Below are 7,888 nucleotides of genomic sequence, written 5' to 3'. Positions count from 1 at the left end.
GAGGATTGAAGCTGTTTAAGGTAATGATGTTTGAGGTGTGGTCGTAGTATCTTTCATCAAATTTAATGTTTAAATCTATAGATCTATACAAGCAGTGTACGGTTTATAAATGAGTACTGGCAAAGTCTGGCGTTCGTGGAAATTTATGAATGCTCTTTTCTATGTTTCTTTATCCGTTCATGATATACAGTATTTATAATTGTTAGACATGGAATTTTTATGTAATATCAAGGTTGTGTTTAATTGAAAAAGTCTTGTTTGACAAATCCTGTATACGATAATAATTACATTTAGAAAATTATCAATTTATTGTATCTTTGAATTAAAAGATCAAAGAGAAAATTAGGCTTTAATAATTTTGCTTATGTATATATCACAATTATTTTATATTTTGTATCTACTCTACCAGATATAAATATAAAACCGTTCGGAAATATCACACAATGAATATGTAATGCATGAAAATATTCTTGGGCTGTATAATTAATTCAATTAATTGTCATTAAATGAGGTGTTTGGATGTAATTCATTTGACCACTTTTACAGTGTTATGCCTCCTCTCGTTTATATATGATAATGGTATCTGCGTGTTTCTGTAAGCTGTAGGTTGTAAGTGTTTTCCATTGTTACAATTGTTACTTTATAGCAGTATACTCATTTGTATCTTAAAATTTAAGGAGGTTTAAAAACAAGCATCCAAATTTAACTTTATCCTCCTATTATACTTTAAACCAACTGACAATGCAATATTTTGTGCTGTTCACCAACAAGTGGCGATATGTTATTCACAGAGGTGTGTGGAGGCAAGAGAAATTGTGATATTTTTGGACCCTGTGTCGTGTGTTTTACCCTCTCCTCCCACTCAACCCCTACACACACAACCCCAACCACTGCACAATCCCACAGGAGAAATGTATCAAGGGTATCGTGCTCTCTTCCTGTTGTTGGAACAGAACAAATTGGTAAGGTGAGCCACAACGCAGTCCATTTCAATAATTGTTTATAAAAAGTCGTTAAAATGTGGAATTCTCTACTTTGTTAAGGTAATCGTTAATGAGCTAATTACAATTAACCGAGTATAAAGAACGGATTACAGGTATTTCATCTAACCGGACTGACCAATCCAATTGTTTATGAAATTCGAGAGTAATTATTAGCCCTCCCGAGACGTAACTACAGAAGCACAAATGTCTCCTGCTGCTGGACCCATCTACAGTTGTAACGATTTAATAATCGAGAACTAAAAATTGAATGTTACTTCGAACACGGACATCGTAAAATATCTTCTCTACAACATTCAGAAAAAATATGGAAAAATATTTTGCTTTTTAATGTTTATTTGACAAATATTAAAATAACTTTCTTTTTTTGAAAGTGTAGTCTCCTCACTCTCAGATAACGTTGTTGCATCATAGCTATTAATGTCAAGGATATTTTTGTCGATTATGGTTTCGGTGATGGACAATTTGCCAGGATGAAAAGGATAGCGGACTTCTTTCTGTCTCTCCATGCTCTACAGATCCGAATTTTACATGCTCTATTGTATTCTTGTACAACCAATTTGTTCCTTCCACTGAACGTGAACTTGAAATCATTATTATTATTATTATTATTATTATTATTATTATTATTATTATTATTATTATTATTATTATTATTATATTAGTATTAATATTAGTATTATTAGTATTAGTATTACTATCCCCACGAACGACCTGTGTAAGAACCTGCTAACCGTATTTAGCTGATAATCTCTCAATAAATCCCATTTCTACATTTATGTAGAACACAAGAAGGAGTTCTATGAAGGGGCATGTCCAAACATAGGATTTGTCCGAGCGACATTAAAGTCGTAGGCTAGTAGGCTGACACAATTCCTCTTTTTTCTGCCGGGAGGATGTAAAAAAGTCTACCTGGAAAAGTAAACCTGGCTATTTAGATTTACCTGTCGACAGTAAATTTCATGAATGGTATGAGCTATATTTTAATTGGACATAAAACCTGTGCAAGTTTAATTATAATTGGTATATATACATTATTGTGTTAAATCCAATATGTAAGTAACTATTAAAGTGATTTAGTTTACGTGTCACTTACAATGTATGATGATGTGTGTATAGGTATGATTATATTTTACTTTGTTTGTTTTGTTTGGAGGTTAAGTGGTAGAGAGGACTTTTAAGTCCTAACTTCGCCTCTGTAAATAAAGTCATTTTTCATTTCATTTTCATTTTCATTTCATTTCAAGTTATGCCTGTTACGTAACATGTGGTTCTATCTTGTTTTATAGTAAGTAAGTAAGCAAAACTTAAATTTCTCATGAAATTGCCTTTACCTCCTAAAAGTATATTTGTAATTAAATATTAGTCTTGACTTATTTATTAACTGGTCTCTATAGTTTTCTGCACTTAATAATCTTTCTCTTTATATAAAATCATCTACAGCGCAAAATAGTTTACTAACACTCAGTGATTAAGTTGAAATATCAGCAGGCAAAGATAAGCTGCAGATAAGATTACATATCCGGAGATAGAATTCTCTAAACTAAGGAGGGAATTTCCTCGACGATAATATTAGCAATCACACCACACGTACACGCACGTGAAACATTGCCAGGCACTTCTGTCTCGACCGCTACAGTTGTCACCAGCTGAACCCGAACTTACATAACGTATTTTTCTGTCACCAGTGCCCCGCTGTCTCTGTGATCGAATATGTATCAGTGAAGCTCGCTCATTTTAGACTAAGACATACTCGTGCACAGTCCCTGGCATCATCGTAGGCTGTCGCTCCCAGGTACGTTCGTCTTCCGCTTCCTTCACAGGGTATTTGTTACACCAGGCTTTAACTGACACTGCATGAATCATACGTAATCTTGGGTACATTCAATCTTAAAACAATATGAAATATCAAAATCAAACCAAAGAACCAGATCTTAAGTAAAACTTTTAGTTTAGAAATGTTCTACTTCTTTCAGCAGATGAGGGGTCATCACTTCAACTAATCAATCACTCTGGGATCCAGGTTTATAATTCTTAAACAAAAACGTTTTTTATGAGCTACCCTGAAACAGAGATAGTAATGGTTCGGTGTAAAAGATTCAGATAGTTCAAACAGAAAAATGCTGATGTATTGTATTGTAAGTTAAGATACAGTTTTAATATACGACATTATGGTGAAATTAAATATTGGCATTGAAACTTCATTTCTTAGAATATACCGGTTTCTTTATTATTCCAATTCTTATTTCTGGTTTAAGGTACCCAAAAATAATATCAAGTTTGAATTAAATTTCCAATAGAATCATAGTGAATTCAAAAACATTTTCAAGAATGTGTCGTTGATTTTGTTGTTAGATTGGGCATTTAGAGGTTCAGTAGAACTTTACGTAGTGCAGAACCTGAGGTTTATTTTACAATTACAGAGGTACGGAGAGTTGCAGAGGCTAAGGAAATCACAAGGTCTACTTATTGTACCTTCAATAATCCTAATTTTTATTCCGTCGACCGTATAAATTGTTATGTGGAATGGCTATGTTAAACGTATATGGTATATATAGGTGTTAGTCCTACTGTAATTTTCATTTTGTATTATATTCATTAACTAATGAGAACGTTTACTGTATACTCAAAAGTAATAAAAAATGGTACCTAACCTTTTTTAAATAATATAAGCGTTGAAAATTTTATAGAGTCTATTTCAGACATGTGTAATATATGCTTTCACTAACTAACAGAATTTGATTAGTTGAGGATGAATGTCCCCAAAATAGTGAATACATCATTCATATGAGTTTGAAATAGATACAAAAATCTCCTTAAGATAACATTTTAATAATTGCTTTAACTTTCCTGATTAAAAACATGGTCTATATAGTTTTTCCCTTAAATATAGTTAAATGTCAGTTTTTGAATTATACGAATATTTAATAATTTTTAAACTTAGTTTTCAAAAAGAAGAAGCCGATCCACTTAAAAAAAGCCTTATTCTGCTCGTCCGTAAAGGCCACTGGCCTATTCGATGATCTTGTCAAAGTGAATAAGGAGAAGAGCCGATACAGTACAAGGTCGGTGGTAAAAAAGTGCTATGGTCACAAACAGGATTTTAATCTGCGCAATATCTAACTCAGATCCAATATCCGACACATTATATTGTACGACCATTGGATTTTCCTTTTTCAAAATGAGAGTTATTGATTGATTTTCTCTGAATTACATACAATTTTAGTGAAAGCAAATCAATTGAAATATACGAGATGTAATAATAATGATAATATTATAATAATAACACTCTTGTATTTTTTATTGCCAAGTAAGTAAAGCAATTTTCATAAAATATATTGTTGTTTATGGGGAAAATTTTATACAAAATACGTAAAACATTCTATATAAAATAAATTAGTAGTCTGCCACTAAACAAAATATGTGACAAACAAGTTCAAAGCAGACTACTATTATATTTAAAAATAAATTGTAGCCAAGTACGACACCAAATAATTTATCTCCCAAGATAAACTGTTGACACTTGACTAATACTTCTTGTATGTCTTTCTTTCGGGAAACGAGGTCTCATTCGGAGAACGCGACTGAATAACAAAAATCGCAGACCGGCAGACGTTCTTGATGGGCCGATTTTCAGGGCCATTTCAGTGACATAGTGTCGTATTTGTGAGTTGGGGGGAAAGTTATGTAGCTGTCCACGGGGTTGATGGGCTGGGAGCTTATTGATGGTCGAGGGTCGAGTACATGCAGGGTGAGCTTGATGGTTGATCAACTGGTCTGCTTGCGATTGGTTCGGTGTATTACATGCTCCACGCTATGACCACCCATAAACCGTTTCTTGGTTGTTGAACACTATAATTTTATAAATGACAGTCTCTTCGGATCAGTGGTCATACGATTAGAATTATTGATTTAATTATCAATACAATTGGTATGTTATAAAAAATAAGTAATCGTAATGTATCAGTATTTTCCATTGGTCTATTTCAAATTATTTACCTTCATCTGAAAAAGAGTTTGTCTGAAAATAATAATGGACATACTGTGAAAACAATATTTATGAATATTCCATCAGTACACAATGTAGTAAGGGTATTTATTTGTAGAAAGATTGCTTATGAGGTCTTTCTGTTTTAAAAACAGGTATTCAATTTAAACAAGCAACAAATTGTAATTCGAATTTTTTGAATTTGTATGGTTTTGATTAAAGCTTAGCAGATACATTTCAAACTTGGAAAACTGTAACATCTAATAAATAGAGCTGGTTAAGCAACATTATATACACACACCACAGTAACCATTGCCTAACGTTTCAACTGTTAGCTATAAAAATCTACTCGAATATTAAACCTCCAGTATAAAATTATAAAGTAATTACCACTTCTCTATGGTTGAGCGGATATCTTTTGAAGTGAGAAGTGCCAACCCCTTCTATTATCCAGATTTACGCTTTGGGGAAACTGTTATCAGCTGTGCCGTTTGTCCTGTGAGAGGCGATAACGTAGCGCTCGCAGGTTTAAATCCTTTGTCTGCAAATACAGTAATAGCGACAATCGCAACACTCGCCCTGCAGTACCACCCCCTCCCACCCCCCACCACACTACCACCCCTTCCTCCAGGCACTTGTTTGCTGGAGGTTGTTACCCTCTCTGTACCACCTGAGTCAGAGAAAATTTAACGATAGCTTGTGCTATAGCGTATTGCACGATTACACGGCCTTAATTTCCTTGAAAATCGTCTTAATCCTTGATTAAGGGGGATTTTTGGAAACGCCGGCCGGTCGCGGTGACGAGGCGAGGGTTGCGGGGGGTGAGGTGGCAAGCGCCGGGGGTTGTTGCGCACTGGTCGCTGCGCAGAAACTCCGCAGCACACCAGCTCGTCTCATTGTGACGAAGCCTCTAGATGGATGAGGTTCACTCTCAGAACCGTTGATACTCATAGTGCTAGTGCTATTTTTCTACCACCCCGGCGCGGCGCTCTCGTTGCCGAACTCACTGACGGACTCTTGTGATTCAGTGAATTTTTATTGTGCCAGGCAGAGACAGAGGACTCCTCGTGAGAATAAATGACAAGGAATAAACATTACTTCTCGGACAACAATACGATCTGAAGGTACGTCTCAACAACGGTCTATCATTGTTGTCAGTAGATGTCATTGTAGTACCGGCATAACCTCCGGCGCGGACCTCTAGAGTTACCGTGGTCATTGTTGTGTGAACAGCTGTCCCACATCCCCCGACCCCTGCTACCCCGTCCCTGGGCAGCCAATGACAGATGACAGATGAGTCACTGACGTCAGGTTGTCTGCCACTGTCGCCTGATAAGATGACATTACCACTGATATCGACCCTGCCCGAGCGCGTCCCTCAAAACGCCGGTTCCGAACTACAGGTTGCCGGCTCTACCTCATGTTTACACTCCCGTCTCCCCTTCTCGTGCTGCCATACTCATTCTCGTTGTTAGTATTAATTGTGATAATTATCAGTTATTTACTATTATCCCTGTAATCTTTCATTCATAAAACAATGATTAACTTGAAGATATAAAAAAATAATTTTTATGCATCACCACATTAGTTTAAATATATCGTTCAACCAGTCAAGAGTAAATCGGTGGACTAAAACTATTTACCTTTGTTTTTTCACCTAAAATTTGTTTGTGATTTATTAGAATATCGTAAAATATTAGATCACGATATATACATTTTAGGGTTTAAAAAACTCCTAAAAAAATACATCGATTCTATTCTTTTAAAATTTAAAATATTAAAAAGTATTTTATGTAAATAACTAAATTTTTGTTGAAAAAAATGACAAAATTAATCTTTATATAAAAGAATATTCCACTAATTTATTATACAATGATAATTGGAGTGTGGTTTCAAAACATACCTTGTTCCTTTAAAGTAAAACTCTGGTCTATCTATCGATATTAATAAAGTTAGACGAATTTAAAAATTTAATTTCATACATTTCCTAGTTTATGATAGTTTAGTTAGCTTATTTATGGTTATTAATTTGAATATTTTTCAGATAACTGATAAAAACATTTAGAGTAGAAATGTAGTGTAGTGTATATTTATTTGGTAAAAAGTATGTACTTGAGTGTTCTATGACACACTCAGTTAACTTTAAATCCATATGCCTGTATGATCCGAGCAGCCTGTGGGAGGCAGGAGTAAAAAATAGCAATATAACATACTAATCAAAAAATAATAAACAAACGTATGAGTTTGGTTGTAATAAGAAAATATTGTTCTACAACATCAACATACTGGAATACCCCTGAATACAGTAACAATAATGCGTGTACAGGAACTGCAATATGTTTTTCTGTGACCGTACCGATACCTATTTGATAAATAAATTCAAGAAGAGTAAATTTAGGTTAATGGAGATCAACCTCTGGTTATTATGATGATTTGTGTGTAGGGCGTATTGATTTCTGCACATATGGTGAGAAAGTTCTGTGTGAGTCGTGTTCAAATCCATTATAATAGCAGGAAATGTAACGAAGATGCAAGAGAACAATAGTAGATGCCCTGTCATTAGTATACGTATATGGTGTAAACTATTCGATGGAGGATAATATATGCGTTTATGCTGTGTTTGTGTGTTTCCCTCATTTAGCAGAAATAATTATATTTAAATAAACTTAAACAAATATCAAATATTATATTATATAAATAATACATTATCTAACATAAAGTTTTTGAAATTTCACACATTTTAAACTAGTTATTTTTTCTTAAACAGATTTGTTTTCAAACTTCAAGATAGTTTTAATGTCTCCTATTTCTTCAAACTTTAATACTTATGAAGTTATAAAATCAAAACCCCTAATATCCCAAAATTCACTATGAGAGTAAATCTAAAGAAATTAAAAGG

General features: G+C 34.0%; 1 protein-coding gene across 1 annotated transcript in view; it reads left to right on the top strand.

The window, feature by feature from the left end:
• The first annotated feature begins 5,908 nt into the window (after positions 1-5,908).
• LOC124357504 (brain tumor protein) overlaps positions 5,909-7,888 on the top strand; it is a 279,318-nt gene continuing 277,338 nt past the window's right edge. The window contains exon 1 of the mRNA XM_046809366.1: positions 5,909-6,113. The gene's annotated coding sequence lies outside the window, so the exon portion shown is untranslated. The remainder of the gene's footprint in view (positions 6,114-7,888) is intronic.

The sequence above is a fragment of the Homalodisca vitripennis genome, chromosome 3 (genome assembly GCF_021130785.1).
Source record: "Homalodisca vitripennis isolate AUS2020 chromosome 3, UT_GWSS_2.1, whole genome shotgun sequence".
NCBI classification, from domain to species: domain Eukaryota; kingdom Metazoa; phylum Arthropoda; class Insecta; order Hemiptera; family Cicadellidae; genus Homalodisca; species Homalodisca vitripennis.
Note: the sequence above shows the minus strand (reverse complement) of the source record. Positions and strands in the feature narration are given on the sequence as shown.